This window comes from Glycine soja, chromosome 18 (genome assembly GCF_004193775.1).
Source record: "Glycine soja cultivar W05 chromosome 18, ASM419377v2, whole genome shotgun sequence".
Classification (NCBI taxonomy): Eukaryota; Viridiplantae; Streptophyta; class Magnoliopsida; order Fabales; family Fabaceae; genus Glycine; species Glycine soja.
In genome coordinates, this window is record NC_041019.1 from 45,160,348 (window position 1) to 45,182,623 (window position 22,276).

Below are 22,276 nucleotides of genomic sequence, written 5' to 3' on the forward strand. Positions count from 1 at the left end.
TGATGATGTAGGATTTACGTTGGTAGACCTAAAGAAACTAGCTTACCAGAATGACCCTTTCATCATGGCAGAACAAGCTAAGCAAGTATTTTATGTGCAAGACCCTTGTGATGAAAGGTGGTCCGTGGTTCTACACAGGAAAACAATTGGTGTTAATGTAAAAGATGATGATTCATACATGGACACTTATGTTAGTCCTTTGTCCACACAAATGACTTCTAACATCATCGGAGAAGAAGAAGCTGACGACGCTCATGCTAATCGTAATGATCATGATGAAGGAGAATTAATTAACATCGTCTAACGTAATTTTCTAATATACTATTTCATTTCGGTACATTCATTTACATAACTCATACAGTGCTTTTTGATAATATTAACTAACTACACTTTTCTCTTTAAAGGTCCATGGCTACTCCACCTGCTTCGCCTCCTCCTCCTCCTGCAGACACATCAGCGTCTCTGTCTACGTTGAAGCGGACACACAAGGTGACACGGCTACGATCGTTGACCACTAGACCACCTGGGGCAGAAAGACCTGTGGTGAACGTCGATCTTGCTACCGGCAAGGCCGACGGTCCCCACAAGAAGAAATTAAGAACATATTTGGGGATTATTGCTAGATATGCATACAGCTGCTAACAGAATTCTAAGAGAAGATATTTTGAGAGAAATGAAAAAATTTAGAAATGAGAAAAGGGAAATGTTATTAGGCACTGAACTAAAGCTTACAATTTAGAATTTATAAAGTGAATAGTTAGTTATAACAACTGTCAACTAGTGTCATTAACTCACTCACTAACTTGGTAAACTAACTCACTACAACTAACTAGTGTAGCTAATGGTCTGATACAAGGAAAGCAACCGATGGTCTGATACAAAGAAAGCATTTGAATAACTTCAACTCTTACAATACTCTAATAGCTGTCAATGTTTTACATTCAGTGAATTAAACTTATGTGTTTCTTGAATGTTCCCTAAAAATATTTTTTTCTGATGCCAAATATTATTAGCTCTATATGCTTTTGTTGTAATCTACGCATTGTTGTTGTTAAGGTATGTGTGCCATGGTGATCAGCATTTATTAAAGTGTCTAGTTTTGATAAAAACAGTACTTTGTAAAGTAAAGAATGAGGATATGAGTGATGTCATTGCTTGCCTAACCAGATCATTTTTCTGCATATTCTGTCGCAGGAGACTGAGAATGCGAAAGATTTTAAAAATTCTACAATGTTTTTATTGAATTCTTTCGTTTGATCAAATTAACAATTTCTAGTTGGCTTTTGTTAAACTTTAGGTACTTCCATTGTGTGTGTGTGTGTGTGTGTGTGTGTGTGTGTGTGTGTGTGTGTGTGTGTGTGTGTGTGTGTGTGTGTGTGTGTGTGTTTATGTTTTATTCTATGGGAGAAGTTGTGGGATGTGAAATGTGGTTAACTACTAGGCCAAAGGTCTATTGGCATTGCGCTCTGCTTTTAGTGAAATGACTAAACAAACTTGGTACTAACTTATATGGCAACATCTATTATTGTGATTGTTGCTTAGGATTTTACTCATTTCATGGTGCAAGCAACAAACTCTTTTTTTAGAAATTATATTCCTTTCCCAGACATTAACTGTTGCCAATATATGCCGGATGCCTGGATGTGATATTTATGATTTATCTAAGTAATTGTTTGTCTTTTCTCTTTTTAGATGGGGATGGCTGATGCTATCTTGGACATTGTAAGTAGTGTGACCACACTGACAGAAAACAACTTGAAGGAAATCAAAGGTAGAGTTGTTTTGGAAAGCCAGGCTATCAATTATTAACTTTTTTTACCTTCACTATCATGATTTGTTGGTTTTTCAATTAAAAAAAAGTAGTAGGCATGGGAAACCTGCTCTGTATTATGCATTGTGTTTACTAAGGGCAATTGGGCAGTTCATGATGCATAGTTTATAATTCCTAATCCCGACCTTACTCCACCAGTGTCTGCCTTTATTTTAATTCCATTTTCTAATGCTAGACTTGACAGGTTACTACAAACATGAGGGGAAGCAGTGCAAAGGAAGTGGCTGAGAGAATACTGAGTCAACCATCATTAATGGGTTTGCAGGTGTGTATCGACTAGAAGCAACAAACTTTTATGGTTGTAATTCATTTTGCGTATAGAGATTTAAGCTCGTGTAAATGTCAATTGTTCAATAAATATGGTGATATCTCCTAAAATCCAGATATAAGAGTAAAACTACTCAAATCACATACTTCAGGTTGGTTGGTTTCTTGTATGAGGTTTCTTAAACTCCAATTTGGTTGTCGTTCAAATAGCTTGAACACAATCTCTTCTATCTTTCCATGGTCTCTTCTTGTTCTCTTCATATTCGTTGCTTTAGTTGGAGCTTTCTTCTTTTCCTAATCCAACACAAACTTTTGTTACAACTGAAGTATAAATTCATAAAATATATTGAACTGCATAACAAGCCTATTGATATAGTCCTCAACTCTACCTCTTCAACACCCTATCTCTCTCACAGATACACATTGCTAATGCATTGACTTGTCACTTGTCAATATTTCTATATATGGAACCTTGATGGTCATTTTTATCTTACTATCAACCCAAAAGGAAGAGGGATCAAAGGGGGGGATGATTTGATCAGTAAGTTATATAATGATGATGAACTTTCGTGGTGCCAAAATAGGGGTTTCTCTTAGCATTCAATCATGGAGTACTATAAATGGTAACAAGAAACAGAATAAGCCATTTACACTGGGTCCAGAAGTTGAAAAACTTATCATCATTGGCATTGGCCTCATATGCGCCCCACTATCATTCTCAATAACCTGAAAAAACAATTCAGAAGTCAAAGGTAATTGAAATGTTTTCCTAAATCAATGGATACACATTAAAAGAACTACAGCCATAAGAAAACTTATATCCGTCTACTTTTGACCATATACTTATTTGTCCTTTCACGGTCGAGTTTACCATAGAGTTCAAGGGTTTCATTATGGGACCTCATGTCAAACTTGTTCAGTATTTTTCCTTCCATAAAGATCTTTCCTACAAGACAAGAAATTTCAACAAATGGATTTACATTTTGCTAAATTAGCTTTGAAAGATACGTTGCTGAAAAAGCTATTGAATTTTGCTCAGAGTATATAAATAATGCATAACCTGTCGGGGTTCCTCAAAGTCGTCATGACTCTATGACTCAAGGTAGGGGTACACAAGGATTTAATGTTGTAACGATGGATTGGCAATAGTTGTCACAAGCTCATCTATATGTACTAAACAACACAGTAGAGGTCATCCCGTACATAGATTGTCACAAAAAACATGTCTCAGGTACTCACCCAAAAATTAACAAGATGAGGTTGTTGCAAGAACACAATAAAACTTTCATTAACTGGTTTAGACACACAATCTTTGCAGATGACAGTGCTTCGAAGACACTAAGATTGTTAGTTGTTGATCCAAATCTAAATGTTCCCACCTGGCAGGGATATGATATCAATGACTATTCTTTCTACACAAAGTGACAAGATGCAAAAAGTAGCATGCAGAACAGTGGGGTTAGTGTTGACGGTCAGTCAGATCACTTTTGTAGTGTTTCTGATAATAATCTGATTCACCCGTCCATGCCTTACTATGTAGTCATTAAAGATATTTGGGAGCTTGATTACGGTGAATTTAGAGTGCTTGTGTTCAAGTGTCAATGGGTTAATGGAAATACTGGAGTACACCAAGACAAACTGGGATTTACTTTAGTAGACCTACAAAAGGGTGGTTACAATGATGACCTATTCATCATGGCAGTCCAAGCTAGACAAGTGTTTTATGTCCAAGATCCGTGCGACTCGAGATGGTCAGTAGTTCTACAAGGGAGAACAATTTCTATCAATGACCATATTCATGGTTCATCAGTTGATGTGAGCAAGATGCTAGCTTTCTTTCAACAAATGCCTTTCATAAATGGTGAAGATTAGGAGGATGTTGTACATGCAAATTGAAATGATCATGATGAAGGTTTATGGGAGAATAATCATACGTAACTGCTTATGTTTTTACTGGTAATGTATATAACATATCGCATAATTGTAATACATTTATGTATTTGAATATTTTCAAGTTAATGCTTATATGTTGTTTATAACTGACATGTCATGGTAACTTTATTTGTTTCAGTTGTGTAGACTCATGACAATACCTCCAACCTCCCCTCCACATTCAGATATTCCTTCGGATGCTACGTCTAGGAGGACTAGACAATCCACTTGGCTGAGAAGGTTGATTGTCCGAAGCTTGGATCAGCCATGGCCTACAGTTAATGTCAATCCAGCCACTGGGAGAGGATCAACCCCTCATAATGAGAAGTTTCATAGTTATCTGGGAGTTGTAGCACGAGAGAAAATTCCTATTGTCCACTCCAATTGGAATGTTGTACCAGAAACTTTAAAGAATCTTATATGGGATGACATTTTGGTAAGTCCTTATTTAAGTTGACATTTGTATATGATTTCATATAATAATTGTAAAAATATTATATTTGACTAATTGTTACTTAACAATTTTGTTTTGGAGGGCAAATTTGACATCCCCGAGGGTGGCAATGCGAAAAAGAAGGTGATGTCAATGGTCACTACTCGATGAGGGCAATTTAAGTCCTCCCTGACAACAAAATATGTTTATGCTAATAGTCAGGGTCAAGCAAAAGATGATACTTCTATTAAGTATGGTATTGATGCAACAACTTGAGCCGAATTTGGAAAAAGCCATCAAACCCCTAATTGGCAGGTTTATTTTATTACCTAGTTCTGTATGTAGCTTGTGAATTTGTTAACATATTTGTTTTTTCTAATTCTTGAAAATGTGCCATGTTTTTTTGTAAGGGAATACGGAAAAAGTCCCAGGAGATTCAAAAATACAATGACTGTTTGCACTTGTTGTCTCGTGGAGGTTACGAACTGCTTGAAAAAAAATTAATGGACGAAAAAAGGAAGACACAAGAACACCAAGCAGAATTTACTGAAAATTCGTCAATGAGTCTGGACCCACCATCCCCCATTTCTAGACATGTGAAGTGGAAGATGGCCCGCACAAAGTGATATGGCCAGATGACCTCTACAGTCGCCCAAGAAATATCTAACAAAATTGTGAGTAATTACCTCGGCATTTGATAGTGGGAATTAATTAATTGTATAATAACAATCTATGTTGGCTTGTAAATTGATGTCGTGTTGTTTACAGGAATCTTTAGAAGAGCAGACCACGCAGGGCATCTTTGTTCCTCATAAGCATCTTAAGGAGTTCCATATTGTCTGTTCCACCATGAAGCCCCCTGATGTCCAGGAAGATCAACAAATCATGATAGTGAAGAAATAGGAGAAAATAATGACACATCAAATTCCCCCACACTTAGCCTTTTGCACTCCTGGGAAAAATCAAAAAGCAGAGCAAGGAACAAATCCAAAGACATTAAAGAGAGACAAACAAACACAAAAACATTTATATATTTCTCAATGAATCTCAAGGAATGAAAGGAATGGGCAACATCCAACACGTAAAGAGATAAAGAATTAAGACAGTCATGAAAATCATCCAAGCACCTTAAACATGGCAAGGTAGTCAGTCAGCTCAAGAATTGACTGAAAAGTGATAAAGCCTCACAAGATATGCACTTTATCTCTCAAGTGTCTAGGCTATTGTTTACTCTCAGAGCACCCATGAAAAACAAACACCACACAGACTTGGCAAGACTCTAAAATTGACAACCAAACACCACAAACACATGCATATGAGGATCAAAAGGTCTTTTAAGGTTGTAATGGGGTCAGGGACAAGGTAGAGGAAAATATGGGATAAGTAGCTAAAACCCAAAGGAATAGAGGAGCAATGGGGAAAGTGGAAATCAAGCAAAAGTAGTAAACCCAAAACCAAAATTAAAAATTAAGCATAAAAAGTAAACCCAGACCCTCCAATATCAACAAAATCATCCAAGTCCTCAAACCAGTCCAAGTCCTCAAAACAAGACCTCATTTATTCAACTTCATTCTTTTTCTATTTTTTTTTTACGTTTTTTTTTTAACAGTAGCATTTCAAAGCATTTTGAATATTTGAAAAATAAAGCAACAATTAGGCAATATATGTATATACATCAAGCATGGCAAAAAAAAAAACATATCATCCAATGAAACATACCCCCCCCCCCCCCCCCCACACACACACTTATTCCCAAAACAATTCCAAAGCTCCAAAATTCCTTAAGGGTAAGGTGAGATCATGGTTTTTCACTTAAGGCTTGTAATGAGCTTCAAAACAAAGAAAGGGGAACATAGGCTCAAAGGGGCTATCAAAGGAATTAATTCAAGGTAGACTCATTTGGCTAGAGGCTTATAAAAACAAAATGCCTAAATCATCTCCCAACATGCATGTGAACCAAGAAGTATCAATAAGAGTCAAGCCAAGGCTATTGTGCAAGCAATCAATGGGGCAAAACACACCGAATAAAATAGATGATGATGGCTCAAAATCTCACCAAGGATAAATCTATCACTTTCAATTCAACCTTTCAAAACTAACTTCACATGTAGAGAAAAACAAGGATTTTAATTCACAAAAGGCCAAAAAGCTTCTATTTCAAAAACAATTACCCATTACCTATACATAACCTAGAATTCAAAGAGAAACATACATAAAACATAAAACCAAAATAACAAAATTAACCTAGAAAACCCCAAACAAAGAACAATCTCTCCCCCCCCCCCCCCCCACACACACACACTTAAACAACACATTATCCTCAATGTAGCACAATCATAAGATCAAGAGAAATCAGAAAAATCAATAAATTTGGACAAGTGCAATAAAAGTAAAGAAGGAGACAAAAAAAGAAAACTCCCTAAGTCATGGCGGAAGAGAAGTAGGGTGAAGTAAAGAGGTCTCCTCCACCACTACATCCACCAAGGAGGGATTTGTCAGGAATGGTTTCAGCCGGTGTCCATTGACCTTGAAGCTCTTATCTGTGGATTCACTTTTGATCTCAACTGTACCATAAGGAAAAACATTAGTCACCACAAAAGGACCAATCCACTTTGACCTCAACTTACCACTCATGAGTCCTGTCCAACCATGAAGTCTTTCTTAGCTATCAAGCTGTCATGGAACTTCTTGGTCTTCTCCTTGTAGAATTTGGAATTCTCATAGGCTTCTAAACGGATCTCATCTAGCTCACTTAGTTGCAACTTCCTTTCCTCTCCAGCATGATCAATAAAGAAGTTACAGGTCTTTATAGCCCAATAGGCTCTGTGCTCTATCTCTACAGGAAGATGACATGCCTTGCCAAAGACAACCCGATGAGGAGACATTCCTATGGGTGCTTTGTAGGCATTCCTATGCGCCCAAAGAGCATCATACAGCCTGATGCTCCAATCCTTTATGTTTGGCTGCACAATCTTCTCCAAGATCCTTTTTATCTCCCTGTTTGAAATCTCAACCTGCCCATTAGTTTGGGGGTGGTAAGGTGTGGAAATTCTGGTGGCTTTGGCTTCCACCCATTTTGAAACATAATCAACAACAAGGAGAATATAAACAAAACCAAAAGAGACAGGTGTTGGATCAAGTGGCCTCGAAATAATTAAGAAGGGGGGTTGAATTAATTATTACTGAACCTTTACTGATTAAAAATCTACCCTTCTTAGGCTTTTACTATGTTGTTAAGAAAGTAAAAGATAGAAATAAAAACTTAACCAAAAGTAAAAGCAATAATTAAAGAGCACAGCGGAAAATAAAGAGTGTAGGGAAGAAGAAGACAAACACAAGAGTTTTATACTGGTTCGGCAACAACCCGTGCCTACATCCAGTCCCCAAGCGACCTGCGGTCCTTGAGATTTCTTTTCAACCTTGTAAAATCCTTTACAAGAAAAGATCCACAAGGGATGTACCCTCCCTTGTTCTCTTTGAACAACCTAGTGGATGTACCCTCCACTTGAACTGATCCACAAGAGATGTACCCTCTCTTGTTCTCAGTTACAACAACCCAAGTAGATGTACCCTCTACTTGTACCACAAAGGATGTACCCTCCAATGTGTTAAGACAAAGTTCTCAGGCGGTTAGTCCTTTGAAATCTTTTGTTTATGGGAAAGGGAAGAATCAAAAGAATTCTCAAACTGTGTCGTTTTGAATTCTTTAACAAGGGAGAAGGGAGACACAAAATAATTCAGGCGGTTAGTTCTTCGTTCTTTTGGAAAAGGGAGAAGAGAGACACAAAAAGAATTCAGGCGGTTAGTCCTTGGCGAATTCTTTTTGGCAAAGGGAGAAGGGAATAAAAAAGATGAATAGCACAGTTTTGTTTTCAAGGTTTGGAAAACCAGAAAACTTTTGAAAGCTTTTGGCAAAGGAAGAAGAAGAAGAAATTCAAGAAGATGTTCAAAGAGACTCAAGGGTTGTAAAGGATTGAAATCAATGTATTCAAAAATGTATATTAAAATGCAAGTTAATGTCTTGCTTTTATAGACTCTTCATGTCTGGTCAAGAAAACCATTTGAAGAGTTATAACCTTTAGAAAAACTTGAAAACCATTGGAAGAGTTACATCTTTTGATTTTTATTCAAAACTAATCACTGGTAATCGATTACCAAATCATTGTAATTGATTACACAAAGCATTTTTGTGAAAGGATGTGACTCTTCACATTTGAATTTGAATTTCAACGTTCAAACACACTGGTAATCGATTACCAATATATTGTAATCGATTACACCATTTTGAAATTAATTGGAACGTTGTAAATTCAGTTGAAAGCTTTTTTAAAACAAACCTTGCCACTGGTAATCAATTACAGTAAACTGGTAATCGATTACCAGAGAGTAAAAACTCTTGGGTAAAAGCTTTTGTGAAAACTTCATGTGCTACTCATTATTTTGAAAAAAAAAATAGTACTTATCTTGATTGAGTCTTTTCTTGATTCTTGAATCTTGAGTCTTGAATCTTAAGTCTTAAATCTTGATCTTGATTATTCTTGATTCTTGATTCTTGACTTGAAACTTGATTCTTGAATCTTTCTCTTGATTCTTGAATTGTTCTTGACTCAATCTTGAAATCATCCTCTTGGGCTTTTTGTCATCATCTTTGTTATCATCAAAACACCTTGAATCAATCTTGATTCATCATCATGAAGCAATGAAGCTTGCTTCTACAACAAGGAAAGGCCCCATAAAGTCTATACCCCAGACATCAAACACCTCACAGAACAACATGGGTTGTTGAGGCATTTGTTGCCTCCATGAAAGTGAGCCGCCTGCTCTCTGACAAGGTTCACAAGTGCTACAGATTCTCCACGCATCCTTGAAGATGGTGGGCCAATAGAAACCGCAGTTAAGCACCTTGTGATCTGTCCTCTGTATGCCAAGATGGCCACCTGGTGCAGAAGAATGACAGAATTGTAGGACTGAGTCAAGCTCATGGTCTGGAATGCATCTCCTAATAACCTGGTCACTGCACAACTTCCACAAATAGGGGTCATCCCAAATATAATGCTTAGCATCACTCTTAATTTTATCAGTTTGAGCTTTAGATGCTAAGGGAGGAAAAATAGAAGTAACCAAATAATTCACAATATTAGCAAACCAAGGAGTGGGGAAGGAATCAGAAATCTTATACAGAATGTACAAATGGTCATCTAGAAAATCATCTCGAATGGGTGAGTCCTCAGGCATACGCTCAATCCTACTCAGGTGGTCAGCTACGAGGTTCTGTGCACCACTTTGATCACGGATCTTCAAATCAAACTCTTGGAGCCAAAGCATCCACTTGATCAATCTAGGCTTTGATTCAGCCTTCTTCAACAGGTACTTCAGAGCTACATGGTCAGTATAAACAATAACACGAGTACCAAGCTAATATGAACGAAATTTCTCAAGAGCAAAAATTATCGCTAATAGCTCCTTCTCTGTGGTAGTGTAATTTGCTTGGGCAGCATCCAAAGTTCTGGAAGTGTAGTAGATCACCCGAGGCAGCTTGTCAATCTTTTGAGCAAGGACAGCCCCCAATGCATAATTGGATGCATCACACATCAGCTCAAATGGGGCTGTCCAATCAGGTGCCTGAATGATATGGGTGGTAGTCAAAGCACGCTTGAGGCAATCAAAAGCCTTTTTGCACCGATCATCAAAATCAAACTCCACCTACTTTTGCAACAGATTGGATAGTGGAAGGGCCACTTTGCTAAAGTCCTTGATAAAGCGCCTATAAAACCCTGCATGGCCAAGAAAAGAATGAACCTCTCGCATGCAAGAGGGGTAAGGAAATTGTGAAATAACAACTATCTTTGCAGGGTCTACCTCTATGCCCCTACTGGAAATTATATGCCCTAAAACTATACCTTGTTCTACCATGAAGTGACATTTTTCAATATTCAGCACAAGGTTAGTTTCAATGCATCTATTAAGAACTCTATCCAAACATGCATCAAAAGAGGATCCATAAACAGTAAAATCATCCATAAACACCTCTATGCAACTCTCTAAAAAGTCACTGAAAATGCTAAGCATACACCGCTAGAAGGTACCAGGGGCGTTGCATAAGCCAAAGGGCATCCTCCTATAGGCAAAAGTGCCAAAGGGACAGGTGAATGTGGTCTTTTCTTGATCCTCAAGAGCAATATGAATTTGTAAATAACCATAAAAACCATCAAGAAAACAGTAATGAGACTTACTTGCCAAGCGCTCAAGCATTTGATCAATGAATGGTAGGGGAAAATTATCTTTTCTGGTTGCCTGGTTCAGCCTCCTATAATCAATGCAGACTCGCCAGCTGTTCTGCACTCTTGTGGGGATAAGCTCATCCCTCTCATTCTTGATCACTGTTAGGCCGGTCTTCTTAGGAACCACTTAGACTGGACTAACCTACTGGCTGTTAGAAATGGGATAGATGATTTCAGCTTGCAAGAGCTTGGTCACCTCCTTTTTCACCACATCTAGAATAATAGGGTTGAGTCGCCGCTGTGGCTGCCTCACTGGCTTAGCTCCATCCTCTAAAAGTATCCTATGCATGCAGGTAGATGGGCTAATACCAGGAATGTCTGCTAAAGTCCATCCAATGGTTTTCTTGTGCTTTTGGAACACTAGCAACAACTTTTCCTCTTGCTCGGCAACAAGGGAGGCAGAGATGATCACTGGAAATTTTTCCTTGTCCTCCAAGTAAGCATACTTGAGGTTTACTGGTAAGGGCTTCAACTCTAGTGTGAGTGGTGGCTAAACAGTGGGAGAAACTAGGGTAGGAGAAGAAGAGGAAGGTTCCTTAGCCTGTACCTCATAAAGCAAGTCAGAAGTATATGTACTTCCTGCAACATGGTTAGTGCATTCTGACTCTAAAAAATCAACATCAAGAGGTACAACACCCAGAAAATAAGAACCAGACTCAAATTCAAATTTACTCTCAGCATAAAAATTAGATACAGGATCAAATTCAAACTCAGATTCAAATTCAATGCATGAGGAGTGACAAGTATGCAGATTAGATAAAAATGGATGTTTCCTTCCATGAAGAGAATCAAAATCAAACATATAATCATCAACAATCTGATCAAGTATCTCAGCACGAAAAATAGAATGATCCTCATATGGATGATTCATGGCATCAAGAATGTTAAAATGAACAACAATATCACCAAATTCCATAGACAATGTGCCAGCATAAACATCTATCTTGGTTCGGGCTGTTTTCATAAATGGCCTGCCTAAAATAATTGGAACTGAACCATGGGAAAATCCCTCTTCCATATCAAGAACATAAAAATCAGCAGGAAAAATAAGTTCACTAACCCGAACCAACACATCCTCTATGAAACCTGCGGGGTAAGCAACACTTCTATTTTCCAAGTGAATCACCACATTCGTAGGTTACAAAGGTCCAAGAGATAAAGAATTGAAAATGGACAGAGGCATGACACTAACTGATGTTCCTAGATCTAGCATGGCATTCTCAAATTTGTTGTTCCCGATAATGCAAGGTATACAGAAAGTACCTGGGTCCTTACATTTCTCAGGAATGTGAGGAACAGATTTACCTGTCAATGCTGACACATTTCTACCCATGCTAATCTTTGCATTGCCCTTGAGCCTCCTTTTGTAGGTGCACAACTCCTTTAGAAACTTGGCATATCTTGGAATTTGCTTGATGGCATCTAGCAGAGGTATGTTCACCTCTACTTTCCTGAAGGTCTCCAAGATCTCCTTATCCACTTCTTCCATCTTTTTGTTTGGAATTGCTCTAGGTGGAAATGGAAGAGGGATAGGAGGCTGCTGCAAGTTAGAACTACTAGAAGAAGGTCCACCTGCATGAAAATTTTTTTTATCTCCCTCATGATCAGGAAGCTTTCTCTTTTGTGCAGCTAGCTCATCCTCTTTTTCAAGTGTAGAATGAAGCTTGACAGGTTCATGTGCAGGTGCTGCTACTGGTGAAGGCACTTCAATTTGCTTGCCATACCTCAAGGTGATGGCACTCACATTTTTCGGATTCTGCACCGTTCTTGAAGGAAATTTGTCAGAATTTTGGGACTGAGCTTGGTTCAACTGAGTAGCCATCTGCCCCATCTGATTTGTCAGACTCTGAATGGAGGCTCTTGTCTCTTGCTGAAATTGCATATTCTGGATGGTCATTTGCATCACTAACTCCTCTAAGGAAGGTTGAGAAAGGGCCTCAGTTACTTGTTGCCTTTGTTGTTGTTGTTGCTGCTGTATTGGAGGAGGAACATATGGTCTGCTTGGACCAACAGCATTCTGGAAGGGAGGGACAGGCTGTTGTTGTTGTGGAGGATCTGCCCATCTCAGATTTGGATGATTCCTCCAACCTGGATTGTATCTATTGTTTGAAAGATCATAATTATTCTGTTGTTATTGGTTTTGCTACTGCGAAGGTCTATTATAAATGTTTGCAGCATAGGCTTCAAGTTGTTCATTGACTCCAGATTGCTGCAAAGAAGGACAGAGATCTGTATGGTTATCAGCAGAAGAACATAGACCACAGACTCTTGCAACAGTAACAGGTGCAGATTTCTGATTTACGACAAGCTGAGTTACTAGGTTGACCAAGGCATCAAGTTTTCCCTCAAGCTTCTTATTTTCAGCAGATGAAGATGAATCTGTGGTCACATCATGGACTCCTCTAAGGACAATAGCATCATTTCTTGCACTGAATTGTTGGGAGTTGGAAGCCATCTTCTCAATCAGATTCCTAGCCTCAGCAGGAGTCATATCACCAAGAGCTCCTCCACTGGCAGCATCAATCATACTCATCTCCATGTTGCTAAGTCCCTCATAGAAATATTGCAGAAGGAGTTGCTCAGAAATATGGTGGTGAGGACAGCTTGCACACAGTTTCTTGAATCTTTCCTAGTACTCATACAAGCTCTCTCCACTACGTTGTCTGATGCCTGAAATGTCTTTTCTGATGGCAGTGGTCTTAGATGCAGGGAAGAATTTCTCCAAGAACACCCTCTTAAGGTCATCCCAGCTGGTAATGGACCTGGGAGCAAGGTAGTACAGCCAATCTTTTGCCACTCCCTCCAGAGAATGAGGAAAAGCCTTTAGAAAGATATGATCTTCCTGAACATCAGGGGGCTTCATGGTGGAACAGACAATATGGAACTCCTTAAGATGCTTATGAGGATCTTCACCTGCAAGACCATGAAACTTGGGCAACAAATGTATTAGTCATGTCTTGAGAACATATGGAACATCTTCATTAGGATATTGAATGCACAAGCTTTAATAAGTGAAGTCAGGTGCAGACATCTCCCTAAGAGTCCTCTCACGAGGTGGAGATTGAGTCATGTTCTTAGTATGAAAATTAGTAGCCGAATGCTCTAAATCAAAATGTTCAAAATCACTAGCAACAGAATGCTCAAAATGCACAGAATGCTCGGAATGCATAGAATGATCAGGATTCACACTATGCCTAAATAATATATGAAAGGTTCTATCTATTTCAGGATCAAAGGGTTGTAAATCACCTGGATTGCCCCTAGTCATGCACTATATGTAGCAAATCATGTATTTCTATGCAAGGTAAAACTAGGGGTAAAACTACAACTATACTCAAATGATATCCAAATGAGCTGAAAATCTGTGAGCAACACCCTAAAATCATGAAAAGATAGCACAAAAAATTTCAGACAAAAATTCAAAGTCTAACTATGAAAACTTCCTAAGAAAAGTATAGAAAAATAAGACAATAATACTTGGAAAAAAAAAACTTAGTAAACAGCTGATTTTTTAAGTTTGGGAAACCTCAACCGGCTTTAGCCGGTTTTGACGGCATGGGAAAATTTTTTCTACCCCAAATACATATATAATAATAGTCATTCTGATAACCGGAGCAAAAGTTATGGCCATTTTAAGTTTTGCTAAAAACAAGTTCCCAAATTTTTTTGTATCTCTCAAATTCAGCCACACCAAGTGCTTTTGGTATTTTAAACACAAAATATGGACCAAAAGAAACTACCACACAAAAAATCAGCCAAAAATAACAACTCTAGCTATCAAAACAAAAATCACCAATTAATTAGCAAAATCCAACACTATTCACAACACTTTCTTTCACCTCTGAACATGGGCGCCTCTGAAAAACAAAATAGAACACTAAACAACACTAAACAACAGAACTACACACAAAACAACGAAACACTGTACACAGAAATAAACACAAAAACATAATTATGAACCTTTGGACCCCTACTCCACGGCAACAACGCCAAATTTGATCGAGGTCCTACCTGAATCAAATAAACATTAAAATGCAGTATCTAGGAAGTGATCCTAGGTCGTCTCCCAGTGAGCAATGATCAAACAAACATTTATAACATGTAATAATAAAACAATAACGAAATGGGGGGGGTTGTTTGTTTTTTGTAATTTAAACAGCAAGCAAACTTGAAATTAAGAAATAACAGAACTAAAACATGTTGTTTCCCCTTGATTCAAAAGCAAGTCTCTTATCCTAGGTTACGAGAATTTATCCCTAATTAGTTCAACCACTTAATCCAACCCAAAATTAATTTACTAAGCGAAAATTAACACAAGGCTGTCATTATGTGATTAAGCAACACATACACCAATTAATTCCTTTCACATGTCCATTAAGCATGAACGTTAATTAAGCACAAAGACAATTAATCAAGCATTAAGCATGCATGGATTAATATCAGCAAAAAACACAGAATAATTGGTGAAGGGGAAAACTGAACAGAATTTAATGTTAATAACAAAACCTCAAAGAGAGCTATGATTCATCCTCAAGAGAAAACAACATTAGATATTCAGCCTTCCATTAACAGCAAAAACAAAGAGTGATGAGGACATGACCAAGAGCAAGGGCAAGGATCCACTTGAAGGACTTAGAGGACCAAAGACAAGGGCTAGAGCAAGGAAAGACAAGGAAGCTCTTCAACAAGTGTTGTCCATACTATTTGAATACAAGCCCAAGTTTCAAGGAGAAAAGTCCAAGGTTGTGAGTTGTATCATGGCCCAAATGGAGGAGGACTAAATGGCACCACTTTGTCTCAATTTTAGAGTGTTTAGTTTGACTAAATAATGGCCCAATCCTTGTAAAGTTGGCTGACCAAAAATATGTTTTGGGTTAATCAACTAAAAGGGCTTTAGTTTGGTTTAGTTCAAGTTGTAATAAGGGCCCAATTGGCATCCTAGGCATCAGCCTTTTGAGAGACCAAATGGTGGCTGACTTGATGGTTGTTGGAGGTGACTTTTGGTTGCCACAATTTCAGTTACACTCAGCCATTAAGTTCTTTTAATTCCCTAGATTAATGGCATTAAGTTCTTTTAATTCTAGGTTAGTGGATCATTACTAAAATCTGATGTAAAGCTGCTATATAAGCTGAACCATTTTATCAATAAAGACAAGTTGAGTTTTATTCAAAAAATTAGAGTTTATCTCTTTTATCATGGTGAGAGTGATTCTCCTAAGTTCTTGAGTGATTCCAGAACACCCTGGCTATATCAAAGGACTTTCACAACCTTTGTGTGTTGCCCTCACCGAAAAGAGTGATTTTTTCCTTCCTTTCATCTTCAACCTTGTTCTTTCAAACCACCATTCCAGAAAATTCACTTCTGTCCAGAATTATCGCTTGGCCATAACTCCTATTTTACGCGCTCAAATTAAGTGATTCTTGAGCCTAAATTGAATTTCAAAACGAGATCTTTCACCTCATTTTGGAATCACCTCATTTGGAGCCATGTAGCTTGAGTTATTGCCATTTCTATATTTATGTCCAGTCACCACTTAACCTACTTGTTTTTTCATTTCATTCTTCCATTTTATGTCAAGAACCACCTTATTAAGGCCCACGAAATTAGCCACCACCCAACCCTTAAATCTTGCCAATTTTCCATCCTTTCCTTAATCAATTTCCGCATTTTCCATCAAGGTTTAATCCTAGACGATCCTAAGTCAGTCTTTGTGCAATGAAGGTTCATATCATTTGGTAATCAGAGCTCCGATTCTAGGATCAACACTTCCTTTGCTGGAAATATTGGGTAACATCCTTCTTTATTCTCTTTGCCATTTATATTACCTTCTTATTCATATTTTTTTTTAGGTTGAACCATTGCAAAAGTTAAGCCTTTTGATCTCTTTGTTATAAAAAAAAAAAGTAGAAATTCGTATAAGCAAAATTAAAAAAAAAAAAAAAAAATTGGGCTGAATGGTTCATGCTTGAAGAACTTTTAAAAAAAAAATATCTTTAAGGTAATATATTGGTTGTATGAAGGATTGTTACTTGAATTCCTAAATTCTGAATTTTATTTCCTTCATTTGTGCCTAAAAACATTGTTAGCCTTTTTCTTGGTTAACCTTTTCCTTGTTTCTCTAGCCGTACCTTACACATATTGGTGAATTGTTCATTGTTGTGGCCATAATCTCTTGGATTGCCTAAGAACTCAAGGGGAATTAGAGTGGTAAAAGGCAAGAGTGTTTTCATTAGAGAAAAGCCATAATTGTGTGATACACTTGAGTGAGTGAGGTATTCAAACAGCAACTATAATTGTCTTGTTATGTTTGATTTGTTTGTTTGAGATGGCAGGAACAAATTCTAATGATGGAGTGGGGCTTTCACAATTCCAAATGCAAGCTTTGATGCAACATTTGGAGAGGTTAATGAAACAACGAGATGATGCGCTCCATGAGAGGTTGGATCAAATGGAGAATAGAGATCATAATGGAGAAGAGGGAATGATGGTGTTCCTAGACAAAACTGAATTGATGGTATTAAACTCAACATTCCTCCCTTTAAAGGAAACAATGATCCGGAGGCCTATTTAGAGTGAGAGATGAAAATAGAGCATGTTTTCTCATGCAACAACTATGAGGAGGACCAAAAGGTGAAGCTTGCCGCCACGGAGTTTTTCGACTATGCTCTTGTGTGGTGGAACAAGCTACAAAAGGAGAGAGCAAGAAATGAAGAGCCAATGGTTGATACATGGGCGGAGATGAAAAGAATCATGAGGAAGCGGTATATGCTGGCTATTTACTCAAGGGATTTGAATTTTAAGCTCCAAAAACTAACCCAAGGCAACAAGGGGGTTGAGGAGTATTTCAAGGAAATGGATGTGCTCATGATTCGAGCAAAGATTGAAGAAGATGAGGAGGTAACTATGGCTCAATTTCTTAATGGTTTGACTAATGATATCCATGATATTGTTGAGTTGCAGGATTTTGTTGAAATGGATGATTTGCTTCACAAAGCAATCCAATAGAGCAACAATTAAAAAGGAAAGGAGTGACTAAGAGGAGTTCTACCAACTTTGGTTCTTCTAGTTGGAAAGACAAAGGTAAGAAAGATGGGGCTGCTACTTCTAGTAGTTCCACACCTACCCCATCAAAAACTCGCTCAAAGTCCCAAGAGGAACCCTCTAAAAGGAGTAAAGATGTGAAGTGTTTCAAGTGCCAAGGCCTAGGACACTATGCTTATGAGTGCCCTAACAAAAGTTCCATGGTTCTTAGAGATGGAGAATATATAAGTGAATGCGATGTTGAAGAGGAAGAGGAAAGTGAGTACATAGAGGAAGAGGAGACTCCGAAGGGAGATTTGTTGATGATTAGATGGTTACTTGGTGGTCAATTGAAGCATGAGGAGGAGAGCCAAAGAGAAAACATCTTTCACACTAGATGTTTAATCAATGGCAAGGTGTGCATAGTGATCATTGATGGAGGTAGTTGCACCAATGTGGCTAGTGCTAGATTAGTGTCAAAGCTAAATTTAGCTACTAAACCACATGCTAGGCCATACAAACTTCAATGGCTTTGTAAGGATGGGGAGGTACAAGTAAGGCAGCAAGTTGAAGTAGACATTTCCATTGGGAAATACAATGATAAGGTACTTTGTGATGTTGTTCCTATGGAGGCCAATCACTTACTTTTGGGGAGACCATGGCAATCTGATAAAAGAGCCAATCATGACGGTTACACCAACAAGATCTCTTTCATGCACCAAGACAAAAAGATTGTGCTCAAACCATTGAGTCCACAAGAAGTGTGTGAGGATCAAAAGAAAATGAGAGAAAAACTTCTTCAAGAGAAGAGAGAAAAAGAAAAAGTGAGCAAAACACTTGAGAGTGAGAAAAAGAGGGAAACACTTGAGAGGAAAAAGAGTGAACAAAAGAAGAGTGAAACACTTGAAGTGAGGGAGAGCTATTTAGCCACAAAAAGTGAGGTCAAGAGGTTGTTTCATGCTAAACAGTCACTATACATCTTGTTATGCAAAATTCAGATTTTGACCACTAACACTTTTGATGATTTTGAAGTGCCTTCTAGTGTTAAAACTCTTTTGCAGGATTTTCAAGACATGTTTCCATCAAATGTGCCAAGTGGACTACCACCTTTGAGGGGAATTGAGCATCAAATTGATCTCATTTCGGGAGCTTCATTGCCCAATAGGCCAGCCTATAGAAGTAATCCACAAGAAACCAAAGAGATTCAAAGATAAGTGGATGAACTCATTAGCAAAGGTTGGGTAAGAGATAGTATGAGTCCTTGTGCTGTCCCGGTGATTTTGGTCCCTAAAAAGGATGGGACATGGTGCATGTGTTCCGATTGTAGAGCCCTTAATAACATCACCATTAAATATAGGCATCCTATACCTAGGCTTGATGATTTGCTTGATGAATTGCATGGTGCATGTTACTTCTCTAAAATCAACTTAAAAAGTGGATACAATCAAATTAGGATTAGAGAAAGGGATGAATGGAAAAATGCTTTTAAAACAAAATATGGTTTGTATGAATGGTTGGTTATGCCTTTTGGCCTAACTAACGTTCCTAGCACTTTCATGAGATTAATGAACCATATCTTGAGAGAGTTCATAGGAAAGTTCGTTGTGTTTTACTTTGATGATATTCTTATCTATAGCACTTCACTTGATTTGCATATTGATCATTTAAAATTTGTCTTGTGTGTGCTTAGAGAAGAACAATTGTATGCTAATCTTGAAAAATGCATCTTTTGTACTAACCATGTTGTGTTTCTTGGATTTGTTGTAAGTTCAAAAGGAGTGCAAGTTGATGAGGAGAAGGTTAGGGCTATTCAAGAATGGCCTACACCTAAGTCCGTGACCGAGGTGAGGAGTTTTCATGGCTTAGCAAGTTTTTATAGATGATTTGTGAAGGATTTTAGCACATTGGCAACACCTCTCAATGAAGTGCTCAAGAAAAATGTTGGTTTCAAATGGGGAGAGAAACAAGAAGAAGCTTTCAATGTTCTTAAGCAAAAGCTAACTAATGCCCTCGTACTTGCGTTGCCAAACTTTCAAAAGTCTTTTGAAATTGAGTGTGATGCTTCAAATGTTGGGATTGGGGCTGTGTTGTTGCAAGAAGGCCATCCAATTGCTTATTTTAGTGAAAAGTTAAGTGGTCCTACCCTTAACTATTCAACTTATGATAAGGAGTTGTATGCCTTAGTAAGGGTTTTGAAAACATGGCAACACTACCTTTATCCCAAGGAATTTGTCATTCATAGTGACCATGAGTCCCTCAAATATATCAAGGGGCAAGGCAAGCTTAACAAAAGGCATCCGAAGTGGGTGGAATTCCTAGAGCAATTCCTTTATGTTATCAAACATAGAAAGGGAAAAGGTAATATTGTAGCCGATGCTCTTTCTTGGCGTCATGCACTACTTTCTATGCTTGAAAGAAAATTGATTGGTCTTGAATGTTTGAAAAGCATGTATGAAAGTGATTAAACTTTTGGTGAAATTTTTAAAAATTGTGAAAAATTTTCAGAAAATGGTTTCTTTAGACATGAAGGCTTTCTTTTCAAAGAAAACAAATTGTGTGTGCCTAAATGTTCTACAAGAAACTTGCTTGTTTGTGAAGCATAGGAAGGAGGTTTAATGGGGCATTTTGGGGTCCAAAAGACTCTAGAAACATTGCAAGAACATTTTTATTGGCCTCATATGAAAAAGGATGTGCAGAAATTTTATGAACATTGCATTGTATGTAAAAAGGCAAAGTCAAAGGTAAATCCTCATGGATTCTATACTCCATTGCCAATTCCGGAGTATCCTTGGATTGATTTATCCATGGATTTTTTTTTGGGGCTGCCAAAAACATGCAGTGGTAGAGATTCCATTTTTGTGGTCGTTGATAGGTTTTCTAAAATGGCTCATTTTATTCCATGTAAAAAAGTTGATGATGCTTCCCATGTGGCTGATTTGTTTTTCAAGGAGATTGTGAGACTCCATGGTTTGCCAAGGAGCATTGTTAGTGATAGGGACTCTAAGTTCCTAAGCCATTTTTGGAGGACTTTGTGGGGCAAGTTGGGCACTAAATTGTTATTTTCAACCACTTGTCACCCACAAACCGATGGGCAAACGGAAGTTGTTAATAGGACATTTGGAACTTTGCTTAGGACAGTTTTGAGGAAGAACTTAAAAACTTGGGAAGCTTGTTTACCCCATGTTGAGTTTTCTTACAATAGAGTTGTTCATAGCACTACTAATTGTTCTCCTTTTGAAGTTGTTTATGGTTTTAACCCACTAACTCCTCTTGATCTTTTGCCTATGCCTAGTGTTTTTGTTTTAAAGCATAAAGAAGGTCAAGCAAAGGCGGACTATGTGAAGAAGCTTCACGAAAGACTCAAAGATCAAATTGAGAGGAAAAATAAAAGCTATGCTAAACAAGCCAACAAAGGGAGAAAGAAGGTTGTCTTCGAACCCGAAGATTGGGTTTGGGTGCACATGAGAAAAGAAAGATTTCCGGAACAAAGGAAATCATAGATTCAACCAAGGGGAGATGGACCATTTCAAGTGCTTGAAAGAATCAATGGCAATGCTTACAAAGTTGAGCCACCCGGTGAGTATAATGTTAGTTCCACCTTCAATGTATCTGACTTATCTCTTTTTGATGCAGATGAAGAATACGATTTGAGGACAAATCCTTCTCAAGAGGGAGAGAATGATGAGGACATGACCAAGAGCAAGGGCAAGGATCCACTAGAAGGACTTGGAGGACCAATGCCAAGGGATAGAGCAAGGAAAGCCAAGGAAGCTTTTCAACAAGTGATGTCCATACTATTTGAATACAAGCCCAAGTTTCAAGGAGAAATGTCCAAGGTTGTGAGTTGTATCATGGCCCAAATGGAGGAGGACTAAATGGCACCACTTTGTCTCAATTTTAGAGTGTTTAGTTTGTCTAAATAATGGCCCAATCCTTGTAAAGTTGGCTGACCAAAAATATGTTTTGGGATAATCAACTAAAAGGGCTTTAGTTTGGTTTAGTTCAAGTTGTAATAAGGGCCCAATTGGCATCCTAGGCATCAGCCTTTTGAGAGACCAAATGGTGGCTGACTTGATGGTTGTTGGAGGTGACTTTTGGTTGCCACAATTTCAGTTACACTCAGCCATTAAAGGACTTTTAATTCTTTTAATTCTAGGTTAGTGGATCATTACTAAAATATGATGTAAAGCTTCTACATAAGCTGAACCATTTTATCAATAAAGACAAGTTGAGTTTTATTCAAAAAATTAGAGTTTATCTCTTTTATCATGGTGAGAGTGATTCTCCTAAGTTCTTGAGTGATTCAAGAACACCCTAGCTATATCAAAGGACTTTCACAACCTTTGTGTGTTGCCCTCGCCGAAAAGAGTGATTCTTTCCTTCCTTTCATCTTCAACCTTGTTCTTTCAAAACACAATTCCAGAAAATCCACTTTTTCCCAGAATTATCTCGTGGCCATAACTCCCGTTTTACGCACTCAAATTAAGTGATTCTTGAGCCTAAATTGAATT